Source organism: Tamandua tetradactyla, chromosome 5 (assembly GCF_023851605.1).
Source record: "Tamandua tetradactyla isolate mTamTet1 chromosome 5, mTamTet1.pri, whole genome shotgun sequence".
Classification (NCBI taxonomy): domain Eukaryota; kingdom Metazoa; phylum Chordata; class Mammalia; order Pilosa; family Myrmecophagidae; genus Tamandua; species Tamandua tetradactyla.
Window position 1 is genome coordinate 32695024 of NC_135331.1, and position 14458 is coordinate 32709481.

Sequence of the window (14458 nt, forward strand, 5' to 3'; positions counted from 1 at the left end):
GGCAATGCCGCTCAGTCCCGGGCCCCCCAGCCCATGGATGGAAGGCTGCCCGGGGCTGGGTTGTGGATGCAGCAGGCCTGGCTTCCTGGGCCAGACTGGGCCATGGGGCTGCTCCCTCCCCAGCTCGGGCGAGGTCCTCCCTATCGCAGGCACCTTCGCTTCTCTGGCACTGGCTTTGTTTTGGCTCATTAAGGAGGAGCAGCCACCAAGAGGAGGCCTCTCCCTTCCACTCCCCGTGCTGGGTTCTGCAAAGGACACTTGATTTACAGCTCCTTGCTCTGCTTTCCCTGGCAGGAGGGGAAACACCGGAGGCCCAAGCTGTCTTCTCTGCTGAGCTGGAAGTAGGATTTCCTTTCCTCTTTTCGGTGACTTATTGTGAGTCTCGGCCACTGAGCGCTTTTTCCTCAAGGTGGGATAACGCCAAGGGGGCTGTTGTGGGAAACTGGGGGAGCAGACACAGGTGAAGAGTAGAGTTTCCTCATTTGGTCAGATAAGGAGGAAGGTCTGAGGGAGCCTGCTTTATTATTATTTTTATTTTTGCCAGCCCCTCAGTGTTCATTTACGAGTTGGTTGGTTTTTGTTTTTAATGTGCCCCCTGTATTAGCTAGGGTTTTCTAGAGAGACAGAATCAGCAGGAGATATCTGTAGATATAAAAATTTTAAAGGGTCTTACGTAACCATGGAGATGTAGAGTCCAAGATCTGTAGGGCAGGCTGCGAGCTGGCAGCTCCAATGAAGTGCCTCGACAAACTCTCAGGAGAGGCTGCTGGGCAACCGTGGGAATGGAAGAGTCCGAAATCCATAAGGCCGTTGCCATGTAACTGGCAACTCCAATGAAGGGTCCGAATGAACTCCACGGGAGAGGCTTACCAGGCAAAGCAGGAAGAATGACTATCTCTTCTGAATCCTCCTTCAAAGCCTTCTGGTGATTAGATTAAGCATCACTCGTTGCAGAAGACACTCCCCTTAGCTGATTACAGATGCAATCAGCTGTGGATGCAGCCAAAGTGATCATGATTTAACTCCAAGAAATGTTCTTATAGCAACAGACAGGCCAGCACTTGCCCAACCAGACAACTGGGCACCACCACCTGGCCAAGTTGACACATGAACCTGACCATGACACCCCCTCCCACCATTTTTATTCACATGCTGCCTCTCCTCTGAGCTCTCCTTTTCCAGAGAGAAACTCCTCTAAGCCATCACCTCCAACATGGCGGCCCAGCCTGCCTGTGCCCTTCCAGGGTGACCCAACTGTGAGCGTCCTGTGGGTAGAGCCTGCCCATCGCCCCAATGCCTGGCACATAATAGGCCTTTTTTACTTATTTGTCAAAGGAGAGAAGGAGGAGGTAACCCGCTACGCTGTAGGTGGACAGCCTTCCTCCATAGTTATACTGAGCCCAAATCTACTTCCCTCTGAATGTCAACCCCCTGGAACAATGCAGATGAACTGTGATGCTCTTTCCCATGAAAGAGGGCCCTGACACTATGGGAGGGCAAACATTATAATCCTCCAAATGTCTCCTGTATCCCAGCTGGATGCTGTCTCTAGGACACTTCTCTTTGTCACATGCATGCAAAACCCTCCACTATTTATTTGAGCCCCATCTTAGTTTCCCGGGGCTGCTATAACAAAGTAGCACAAACGGGATGGCTTAAGGCAACTGAAATTTATGGTCTCACAGTTCTGGAGGCCAGACGCCCAAATTTGGTGGTGGAGATTCCTTGTTTGCCTCTTCCTAGCTTCTGGGGGGTTCATAAGCAGTCCTCGGCTTCAGTCTCTGACTCCATCGTCATGAGGACCTCTCCCCAGTATCTGTCTATGTCTGTCCAGTTCTTCCCTTTTTATGAGGACACCAGTCGGATTACGGCCTGCCCTAGTCTGGTTTGGCCTTGTCTTAGCTAATCACACTTCCCAAGACCCTATTTCCAAATAAGGTCACATTCGTGGGATGGGGCTTAGGACTTGAGCAGATCTTTTGGGGGGGGACATAATTTAATGTATAATAGTTATCTTCATCAGGACAGGAACTGATTTTTCCCAATGTGTACCTTGCAAAATGGCTCATGACCTGGACCCAAAATTCTAGATGTCTCCTGGTCAAGCTGACCACCACCTCCCTTTATTTGCACACACATGCAAAACTTCATTCTTTGCAACACCGTGGTTACACACTTAAGATACCTAACGGAATCAGCTAAAAATCACTGGAATTAATACACGTATTTAGAAAAAATGGCCAGATGCAAGACAAGCGTTTTAGGTTAGATGTATTCTATACTACTGGGCTACCGAGCCTCATAATAAAGACACCCTAGTCCCAATAGCAACAGAAGCCATAGGGCACTTAGCAACAAACATGTGTGGGGTCCTGACAAATCAAATGACATCATTTTATTGAGAAATTGAGAAAGACTCAAATAAACTAAATGTTGTTAAGTGGGAGAACAGAATTCAGAAAATTTCTCTAGCCCCAAATTAACTTGCCAATTCATTATAATTCCAAGCGGAAACCTACCAAGATCTAATGATTAGTTTGGTTTTTTTTTTTAAGTTTGCAAATTCTTTATATTTCCAGCTGTTGAGAGAAATATTTTTGAAAGCTAAGTTTACATCTAGCAGTGAAACCAGAGCCAGCTATTAAGCAGCCAGAATTCAAGTAATTGAATGCATGATCATTTCTCTTTTAGCACGTTCTTTGTTCTCCTCTTCTAGAAGTTGTAGACATCCATTCGGGGTATCTGTCATCTGAAGGAAGATGAACTTACAACAGTCGTGTCATCTGAATTTCCTTCAATTGAGGTATCTATATTAAAAACATTGTACCTGACATTGTATGCGAGGGCTATGAGTGGCAATAGCAGACCCACCATGCAACGTAAGAATGGAATCATTTCTGACCAGTTCTCCATTTTGATGAACAGCATTTTCACTCATAGAGCACTCTCTTTTTAGCCTGCCAAATGCACGGATCTCCCTATGTACTGCAGAGTTGCGGTTGCTTTGCCTGTAGCAGAACAGCTCTTCCTTATAGCAGGGATTTTACCAAGCTGAATTTCCTACTCAGTCAGAACCATTCCAGCTGCTATGAGGTGAGAACTAAGATTAAGCAAGATAGGAAGCGATGGGGGAAGGCAAATAAGTCTGTGAATTCAACATAGCCAGATAAGCTCGAGGATCCTAAGCCTACGGCTGTCTTCACTATTTCAAATTCCATTTAAAATATATCTTAGCAGAGACATTAAGCTATTAAGCTTGATATTACTACCATATTGGGGGTGGGGGAGAAGTAACCCAAGACAAAAGCATGTATTTGTGTGCCTTGCAATATGACCAACTTGTATCCTGTCATAGCAAAGAATTGAGACGTTGATTTGGGGCGACGGGAAATATGGTGATTTTTTTAAATGGATTTTCACCCTTTAGTTCCAGGTGGGAATGGTTGGTTTTTCAGTTCAAGATTCTTAAATGTCATTCAGAGCCATCCAGTCTGCATTTATGCATTTTAAACTTTTAATCACTCCTGAGGCTGAGAAATACAGTTTCCTAGATCCAAGCAACTTTCTGGAAGTTGGATTGCAGAGTTTTCTGTGTCTAGTAATAGGGACGTTATGATGTATGCCGTGGGCTAAGAACTGACCTAAACTTCCTATAATGTGTTTAATACTCCAAGTTACATTTGATTTTCATAAGCTCCTGCACATATGAATGTATTCTGGCCCTTTGTTTACCTGTTCCTTCAAACTGTTCAAAACCTCTCTCTCCTTCAAGAATCTACTCACGTGCCTTTCTTAGTACTTTTCCCCTAAACTCATCCCTGTTTGAAAATAAGAGTTTGTAGGTATCAATTGCTGTACTACCATGAGATTTTTTTTTATTGGAGAAGAGAGAAAAGTAGATTTCACAGTGTGAGCATAACAATTAAGAGGGAAAGCCTCACTCGCCAAATGCGCTCATTGCCCCCAATTTAAAGTAACCCATCACGGGAGAACAGTCGAGACACTTTCTAGGGGTGATGGGAAACAAAGACGGTGCTAAGAGGGCCACGAGGCAGTGGCTGGGCTAAGAATGTGAATAAATATCTCTGAACTCCCAAGGATGAATATGTATACATATAAACAAGTTGGTCTCTATTTTTCCTCTTTCCTCCCTTTTGCTCTACTCGGCTGATCTTATCCCGAGCTCCTCTTTCCACACATGAGGGAGAAGGCAAGGGAGCTAGACAAATCATAAGCAGATTGTGATCGGACCCACGTTATCAGCTTGATTTTTGAACTGCAGCAGCCTTCTGCATTTGTTTTAGGATGTGCCATAGGGCTGGACTGCTCCATGCACTTTGGACCATCTTTTGCTCCCATCCTCAGGGTTGTCATATCAATCAAATAGAGCAATTATAGGGCACTGGCAACCTTCCACTGCTCCCTTACTGTGGAATACGGGTCTGAAGCCTTATAGAGACCTTTACTGGTGTTTGTGTCATCCTTCATAGCTTCCAGGACAGCTGGTCTCTACTGTCATCACTGACGAGTTTGGGTCTAGCCAGATATATTTCTCACAGCCCTTGAGCTCTAGCTCTACAGCTGTCGATGATTGCTGTAGAATAGGGTATCCATAGGTGCCATGCAACAGCTTTTGTAGAAAGCTGCATGCCTGGAGATGCGTCCCTTTCTGAAAACACTCATTGCGTTTGTTCGCCTCTTCCAAAAGCAGGTTTGGGCTTATACAAGCCAGCTGATTTTGTTCCTTCCAGATCACCTCTGCCTGTTAGTGCTCTTGGGTACATTTGGGGTTCAGTGCTTTACTGAAGATAGAGTATAGAAATGGATGGCATTCTCATACTTCTTTGAAACCAGCATTGCCACAATCTTTTTTTCCCGCTTCAATGGTCTTCTCACAAAGTTCTTAGCATTTATTGTAGCTGATCTTTTCCAATGTACAGCTGCTTGATTGATAGTGAACGGTGTTGGGGGACAAATCTTTGGCTCAGTAATAATGCCTCAAGGATGTGTCAAGTTTTTCTTCTTATAGACATCATTTCCCAACTCTTTTCTTTTCATTTCTGCCTTCTTGTTTGGAAAGTCTTTCTTCACTGGCTTCAGTGGGGCTCCTTTTTGGAGGAAGCAATGGTGTCAGTTAGTCTCTTTATTCCTTATCCACACTGCGTGATCTACTCTGAGAACACGGAGTTGTCAGAATTGGGGTATTTCACAATGTCACGCCCAGATCAGATGACTTATTCACATCTGCTGTATTAGCTGGCTTTAGGCAGAATCACCAAGCAATAGTCTTGACCTAGAGTCACTTTCCAAGTTTTGGTAGTGTTCTAGTTTGCTAGCTGCTGGAATGCAACACACCAGAGATGGATTGGCTTTTAATAAAAGGGGATTTATTTTGTTAGTTCTTCAGAGGAAAGGCGACTAACTTTCCACTGAGGTTCTTTCTTACATGGGAAGGTACAGGATGATCTCTGCTGGCCTTCTCTCCAGGCCTCTGGGTTCCAACAACTTTCCCCGGGGTGATTCCTTTCTGCCTCTCCAAAGGCCTGGGCTGAGCTGCGAGTGCTGAGATGAGGTATGCTGAGCTGTTTGGGCTGTGCTACGTTGCGCTCTCTCATTTAAGCACCAGCCAATTAACTCAAACATCATTCATTGCATCAGGCACGCCTCCTAGCTGACTGCAGATGTAATGAGCAACAGATGAGATTCATGTACCATTGGCTCATGTCCACAGCCACAGAACTAGGTGCCTTCACCTGGCTAAGTTGACAACTGAATCTAACTACCACAGGCAGAGATTAGGCATACCAAAAGGTTCATGAATCTCCTCTCTACCAGTCAAGGCTCTAGATTTTATAAACCTTCTTTGAGTTAGATTATTTACTTCATGTTTCAGGTCCGCCTCATAGGATCACTTGGATTCTTCAAGCCAGTTTAAGAAGTTAAATACTATTGCTTTCTGCAAAATTATTCCTTGCCTCAGTCAAGCTTTCTGAGAACAGTTTTATGGTCTTCTTCATAAGCCTTCTTCTCGTAGTCTCTTTCCTTGGCACAGGACAGTGGTGGTCAAGCGGGGGTGATTTTTCTCTGCAGGAGGCATCTGGTAGTCTGGAGACACTTTTTTTAAAAATTCATCATTTTGACGGGTTGGAGGATGTGTTTCTAAATCCAGAAAATCTAGTGGTCTTTCACTTAGCATAAATACAAGAGGTGGTGTTTTTAATACCAGAGGTCTAAAAGGAATTGACTGAATAAGGTCAAGATCTGCTGGCCCCGAAAATGGAACATCTCCATTATTTCCTGCTACAATTCTCTCTGGAACCTGCATTATTCCACTAGCATTTGGAACTCCATCTTGGAAACCTTGTCCCACGTCAGCATTTGCTGGTGCTACCTTTAATTTTTCTGGGACCCTCATTTGCTGACAAATACCTGTGGTGTATTCCATTTTAGACTGAACTCGACTAATTTCTGCCATCTCAGCAGCAGTGGGAGAAGGAAATGCTGCCCCACTCATCACATGTGTACCAACTACTGCTTGAAATTTGGCAGTATCTGCTTCTGGGCTTCTTATTAAATCCTTTAACTTGCATCAACCTATAGGCGATGAATTTAGAGCCACTTTCGACCCCTTGGGCTCTCAGAGGCCATTGACCCGGTGCATGAAGGCACAGGGCAAAGCACCTGCCAGAGTGGCCTGCAGTGGGCTGGGAGAGACCTCATGATTAGTTTTTAAATAAATAAATCTTTATCTAATAACTTGAAGAAAACGATCTGAAAAAGAGGAGTAAGGTGAGGTGAGAGAGGCCTGTCTCACCAGCTATTAAACATATTATTAACTAAAATTACTCGAGAGTGCCATCCAAAATAGGATCGTGAATGAACAGATTTGTATTTGGTGCAGTATTTCCTTCCAGAAACAAGCTCAAGGTGAGGTGTGATGGGCAAGGCAGGGCCTAAAGCAGACAGAAGGATCGGGGGCACTTGGGTACCTGCACAGATTAAAGAAAATACCCTGGAACCATTATTTGTAATGTGGACTATTTCACTATCTCCACCCAGAGGTGAATTCTGGATTATAACCCTGTCAGCTCAGTGGGAAAGGAAGTCCCTGAGTCCCATTTCTGCAATGACACCAGGGTGCCATAGGCAGATGGGGGTGCAACAGGGGCGAGCTCAGCAGGGCCCTTTGCACATAGCTGACTGTGCAAGTCTGGAGACCCCTCCTCCATGTCCTGGCTAGTCCTGCCACCAGCTACGTTCTAGGGTTTTGTAATCATCTGCACATCTTTTCCTCTGCCCAGTCATTTGAATTTCCAGAAACAAGTTGAGTTGGGAAAGCACCCTGAATTTGCAGATTTAATATTCTCTGTCTCATCAGAAATGTATTGAGCGTCTGCAATGTGCCAAGCCCTACACAAGCCCATGGCACTGAAGGAATCGCCTGAAATGTTAAGTTATCCTTGAGGGCATTTTAGGGAGAACTTTGTGCCATGCTGTTATTCTACAGATTGGAGAGGATTTAAAAAAAAAAAAAAACCCACGCAACGTCAGGGCTCTGCTTTCTGAAACAACCAAGTCATATCCTGTGTGGGAATCCTCGGGCTCAGGAGTCTGAGGTCCAGCTTCAGAATTCAGACTCCTGGATCCGACAGAGGTGACTGGGGGATGTGGGGAAGAGGAAGCCACTCCTCCATGGTCTCACATGCCTTGGCCTGGAAAACGGGAAGAAGGTCTGAGTGGCCCACATGTAACTCGGTATGTGGCTGACTCCCCCCTCCCCCGCCCCACCCCAAGACCGAACTTGGCTGCTTTTCCACATGACCAGCCCCACGCTTCTTGATGTGTTTGTTTTTTTCTATCTTGTTGCTTTCTTCTGAATCCCCCTCCTCACTGATTTAGCAGGGGAGGGACTGGGTGCCCACAGCGCCGAGAGCTTAAAGAAAAAGCCCTCACCTGAGACAATGGGAGATGCTCTGGCCAGGGGAGCAGGGCTGCCGGGCAAGTGGGCCCAGCTTAGTGCAGAAGATTGAGGGGGGAGCCCACGTGGGGTATAGGGAGAGGAGTGAAGCATCACTTCCCAGCAAGGGGGCCTGCCGAGCTGGCAGGTGGGATTCAATTCTTCATGTGTGTGGGGAGGTCACGTTCTGAGACCCACCTTGCTCAGAGGATGGCGAACCTGGATGCACACTGGAATCACCTGGAGAGCTTTAGCAAACCCCATGCACAGGGCCCAGCCCAATTCCGTCAGACTCTCCGGGGGTAACATTCAGGCATGAGTGTGTTGCTGGGAAAGCTTTCAGGTGATTCTAATGCAAAATTAGGTTTAGGAACCTCTGGTCAAGAGGGAGCATGATACTGCTTGCCTAATTGTACCTGATCTAATGCAAATGAAAACACATACGCGTATATGTATATATATATACACAGACGCACATCTATCCATTCATACACACATGCACTTTATATGGGTGTGCAAATGTGTATGCATATACACACGTGTGGACACACACACACACACAACCATAGGTCAAGATAGCAATTTTAAGGCAAAAGAAAATCTTTATTATATATGCAGTGGGGTATTTCCGGTGACTCCCAGGATTGTATCGATGGTAAAGCTGCGTGGAGAAGATGATTGCCATGGGTATTTCAACCTTAGGCTAATCTCTCCATGTTATGTACAGTGCTTGATATATATTTTTTTCTTCCTTAAAAAACGAACAAACTCATTTTTGGCTGCTTTTCTAATTTGTAGGAAAAACAGATTCTAGAGGTACAGAAGCAAACAAACCAGGTTTTCTCATCCTAAATCAGGATTTCTTTCATTTACCCCCTCACCGTCCTTACCTGGTTTCCTAGGACTAATAGTAGTCATATTTGCAAAAGGCTTCTCTCTCCGAGGGTCTCTGTCAGCCAGTGTCTTAACCGGGGGCATTAGCAAAGGGTTGAAAGGCGGCCCCCTGTATCTGTATCTTCTGCAGGTTTTTCTCCGATGGCAGGGAGGGTCGTGATTCTCTCTCTCTCTCTCTCTCTCTCTCTCTCGTAAACAGACTTAGGTCCAGATCAGAATGCAGAAACTGAAAAGAAAATCCCACCTTTTTCAGAAAGTACCCCCTGTCTCTGGGTGCCCCTTAACCCATCACCCAGTGTCGTCTACAGGGAGATGCCTGCCTAAAACCTTGGCTCCTAAGAAAGAGGAGAGGTGCAGCTGTTTTCTGCGATCTTTGGAAGGAGATGAGCTGGCTCGAAGGCTCCTTTCAGAGAGCTGGACCAGCTCGGGCAGGGAAGGCCTCTTCCAAGGAGGTAAGTAAAGGGGGGAAAAAAAAAGATTCCTCATTTACATCGAGAGTAAACTTCCTGTCCTATTAAACAATGAGGCATTCAAAAAGCAGCCTGAGTAAAAGTCCCCTGATGCAATGAAAGGGTGAGCAATTCCATGTCAGGATGTTGTTATGGGATTTATACATGTCCTAGCCAGGGCTTGAGGTGAAAACCCAAGCCAAAGACAATAGCCTCCAACCCTGCATGCACAGAAATCTCATTGCGGAGAGGTTTGCCTTCCGAGAGGACGGCAGACTTTTCACAAACAAATTGACTTTCAAAGGTAGGCTTGCATCCCTGGGCCTCTTCCACTTGACGCTTCCCTCTAGCTCAGATTTGGCCCCTCGGTGGCCTTGGTTTACTTTATGAGTTTCTCACACACATTGAGAAGCAATTATCTGGCCAACAGGAAAGTAGTTGTAACTGAATACTTCCTTTGTCAAGCACTGATGATGGGGTGGGGGTGGGGGTGGGGGTGGGGATGGAAGTTTGTGTGTGTGTGTTGGGGGGGGCTGGGCCACTCCGCACCCAGGGGCACCCCTCCCCCACCCTCCCATCCCCCTCCCCCTCCACTCCCCACCCCCGCAACCCCCTTAGGCTGAATTCCCCAGGGAGGGTGCTCTACGGGATGGGAGAATGGGGGAATTTTCTTACATCACTTGACGTGCTCACATTCACTCACAAAATCCTGAGTCACGACTGGAAGCTGCGTTGCGTTGCCTTGAGCCTCTGGCTGAAACCAGAGGTTATGGATTTAGAAACCTGACCCCCGTCAGGGCCGCCTCGGGACCGATTCATCAGAGGAAATGTGTATTATTTTAGTTGTTCCCACTTCAAGCCGAAGCACCTTTTAATTGAGGGGATTACGTGAGGAAAGTGGCTCCTTTGCGGCTTAGGAAGCCAACGGCTGCTGCCGGTGAACAATACGTAAACGTGGGACGAAGTTGACAAAAAGGGCAAGTCTCTCTGTTTGTTTAAACCGAGATTAAGTGAAAGGAAAAGTTTTTCTTTCCCATCCCAGGACAAATGCGAAACACATGTTTTCCCTTTCGACTTTGTAGTACAAGGCGCAAACAGTTCGCCCCATCCCCACCCCCTCCGCTGTGAGTTTTCAAGGATTGCAGACTGTTTCCTTTCTTTGGCGGCCAAAGCCAACAGGACCTTTATATTTCCAGACAGCGGAACCGAGGGGGTGATGGCCCGGTTGGTTCCAGGTAATGCGAAGCACAGAGAAAGGGTGGGAGATGGGTGAGGGGCTCCCGGACTCACCATTTTGGGGGCAGATGGGATGGCAAAACCCAGTGCAAAGAACCCTTGGGAGCTGGGTTTAAGTGTTTTCGCTCAACCTCTGCTCACCTGACCTCGCTAAGCCTTGGCTTTCCTACCTGCACGATTAAATTGATTGAGCTTTAAATGTCTAGGGGGTAAGTTCCAACTCTGCTGAGAATGTTTGGGTTTTTCCCGTCCATGATTTAACCTGCCATCCTGGAGACATTGCTAACAGAGGGCATGCTAAGCATGGCCTTCTCAGGGCTTGTGGGTTGGGACACCTCCGTCACGGAGCGTGACCTGCCACTGACTCACCGTGACCTTGAACAACTCACATCCCCTCCTCCTGAGTCCTTCTCCTTATCTAAGGAAGGAAGATGGACAGACTTGCCCCTGACAGTGCAACTGAGATATGTGGCAAGCCTGAATAACCCCGGGGTGTAGAGTACTTTGCATTCCTTGGAATAAAAGGATCATTTGTCTTGGATGATAAGTTAAAAAAAAAAATACTAGCCCATAAATATTTTTTGGATTATATCAAGAATAAAAATCAAGAAAATTGAAATTCTTTTCTCTGGGCTTTCCTGAAATTGCTACTTGTTCAGGGAATGTAAGCACCAGATGACCAACATGGGCTGTAAAAAGCAGGGCTGCTTTCCTCTCCAGCATCCAAAGCAAGGTTTTTTTAGAAGATTGCTTTGATCATGTTTTTGCTTTGCCCAGAAACCTTCAAGAGTCCCCTCGCCCCCAGGATGAAGTCCAAACTGGCATTAAATTCCCATTATAATTTGGCTGCCACCTGCTTAACTATGTCTCCTACCTGAAATCCTAGAATTCACAGGGCTCTATAGGCTGATGCAGAAATCACCCTTCAATATCTTCCCACAACCAGGCTAGTCTCTTTTGAGCACATGGCATGGAGAAGTAATCTGACTTTTCCCTAATCATCCCTCATTTTCCCAAACTTCTTCCCTATTTTGAATCAGAATCTGTCTCATCATAAATTCCCATCCATCCATTGGCCCTGTTCTACACTGAAACAACCCCAATTTGGCTAAAAGCTTCTGTCTCAGTGTTTGAAGAGCGTCTCATGGTGCCTCTAAGAAACCTCGTTTCTGCACCAGACAACCTTAGGGTCTTTAACAGGCTTTCGTTGACTTAGTTTTCAGACTCTTAACTGTCCTTTTGCTGGAGGTGCTTCAAATGGTCAGTGCTGCTTAAAAGAATGTGACCCTTTGAACGCAATGCTCTGTTGTAAATGTGGATGGAGTAGTGGAGAGAGAGAGAGCAGAACAAATGTGGGGTTCTCTGCCAGTGCCCACAACAGCCAATCCATGACAACGGGGTTTCAAGGTGAGAAGGTGTTTATTGTTGTGTGTGAAGCAGGAGGTCAGATGGTCTATTCACCCCAAAATTTGTCCCCCCGAGTCTAAGGAGCTTGGGGTTTTTATGGATTCAATCAAGGCAGATGGAGTTGTTACCATCGCAATATTAAGTGTCCATGATGCTGAGACTAGCTTAGAATAACTATTACCGTAGTAAGTATACACAGGGCTGAGACCAGCTGAATTTCAGCAATTTCAGGTCTTAATTTCTGCCTATTCTACGCTATAGAAAGAAAAAAAGACATCTAAATAGCGATTCAGTGGTCACAATCATTTGTTAATCCTTAATTTCTTGATTACAGTAGTTTCTCCTTTGTTTCTGTAATAGAATAGGCAGGTGATGTGATGATAATTCAGAGACTTAAAGATTATAGAGGATTTTTTTCTCTCTCTTAAGTAGCTGTCCCAGTTGAGTGACCCAAATGGCCCCCCGGTCTGTAGTCGTTTGGGAGCCCAGACCCCTTCCCACTTAGGGCTCCATGATTCGGTGGAGAGTTCTGGTCCCAGCTGGGTGCAGACCAGCCAGCAAGAAAAGGGAAGAGTGTGAGGGGAACGTGCCCTCTCCTTTTTAAGGACCCCAGCCCTCAACCCAGGCCATCCTGTTGGCATCCCACTGGGGAGAACTCAGTCCCATGGCCACATCCCACTGCAAGGGTGGCTGGGAAATGTAGTGGCTGGGAGAAACCCCACGACTGTGAAGAACCCAAGAATAGATGCTGACAGCCACAAATTTATGGCCACAGCTCATTGGGCTTCCTTCCATTCCTAGAATGCATGGGGCTCCTTCCAGGCTCTGGGCTGATGTCTCGCTGTTCCCACTGGAATGCTCTGCCTCGCAGGCCCTCCTGCCTTTCCCGTGGCCTGAGTCTGAATGCCACTTCCTCAGAGAGGCCTGAATGCCAGGAAAAGTGAGTTCCCTCATGGTCTCTTTCTACCCTTCATTGTGTTCCTCCAGGCCCTGGCACAGGTTTTAATGATTTTATGTGTTTCTTTACTTTTCAGTGCTTGCTTCTCTCCCCTACTAAACACATGGTGTGTTTTGTTCTGCAGAGCATATTCACTGCCAATCTCAGTGATAGATCCATACTGGTGGTGTGTGTGTGTGTGATCTAAAAAGGATTTGTTGAGTTAAAGAATATATGGACAATATCTTTTTTTTTCGGAGGATGCCACACCATTAGGTCATATCATGGCGAACTAAAAACCCTAGGTCTCTTTTCACATTAACCATTGTTCAGATGTATTTCTCCACCTGCTTCTTGAGAAGCTGATTTTTTTTTTTTTTTTACCCTGGCTATGGTATTTTCACCTTTATATCTTTATATTTCGGCTAGTTGTTTTTGTCCATCTTTTTAGCACCAGAAGTTCTTTTCTTCTTTTTACATATATATGTCAATTAACACATTTATTTATCCCTTACAGTTTCATATTATCCAAAACACCAATAGATGTATCCTGTGTTTCCTCAGGTCATTGCTAAACATCAGTGCAAAAGGAAATGGATCAAGTATTGGAGATGCACTTCTATTCTACTATCAATCCACCATTAACTCCCTTTGGGGACGATTTTTTCATTATAGAATCTACTCTTAGCAAGACTGTGCCAAAGCCACTGTCAGATGCCTGCTGAAATTGGATGCACAATGGAACTCAAGGCCTTCCATTATATGCCTGCCCAGCATCATAGAAATTTTAGGTTAGAAAAGATCAAGTTCCAGGCCATCACAAGAATTCCCTTGACAGCCTCCTCTAGTATATCAGCCTAGTAAGTAACCTCATAAAAAACAGGAAGTAAGGTTCATTTGACATGACTCGTTCTCAATGAACCCATGCTTGATTCCTAATGACCATTGTTCTCTTTTAAGTGTTTACGAACGTTCTGCTTCATAATTTGCACGAAAACTTTACCAGGATCTACCCTCTTCTCCTTTCTGGAAATCCTACCAGGCTGGTCCATTCTTTTTCTCCAAATGTTCCTCGAATCCTCAGACCTCTGAGCAGTCTTGTCTTCCTTTCAGTATGAAATGCTTTTCCTGCCTGACTACATATCTAAACCCTGACTTTCCCTTAAGATCCAGATCAAATTTCAGCCCCTTTGTGTAATATCCCTCCACCATTCCAGACCTCTCCCTGTTCTGGGTCTCTATGTTATTCATTTACTCACCCTTCTGAGAGCCAGTAGCCCCATTGGTCCTGGTGAGGTTCAGCCCACACCTCGCACAGAGCCCATTCTTGACAAGATGTGTGGATTACGATGTGGTCTCCCAGTGTGTCTGGAAATTTAAGATGATCTTTTAAATAAAGTCCTCAGTGTCAACCAAGAATGAGCAAACTTAAGCTGCAAGACATTAATTTGTGCATTTATTTGGGGTCATAGAATTGCTATTCAGGGAATACAGGTTCAGTTAGTGACCGGTATCTTGTCCTGCTTTGGCATTTCCAGGCAAGAGTTTATAAAGGAAAAGAGGAAGATAAGGCAAGTT

At 45.6% G+C, this 14458-nt stretch overlaps 1 pseudogene; it reads right to left on the bottom strand.

The window, feature by feature from the left end:
• Window positions 1-2616: 2616 nt before the first annotated feature.
• On the bottom strand, window positions 2617-6600 carry LOC143683048 (mitochondrial fission factor-like; annotated as a pseudogene).
• Window positions 6601-14458: the final 7858 nt, after the last annotated feature.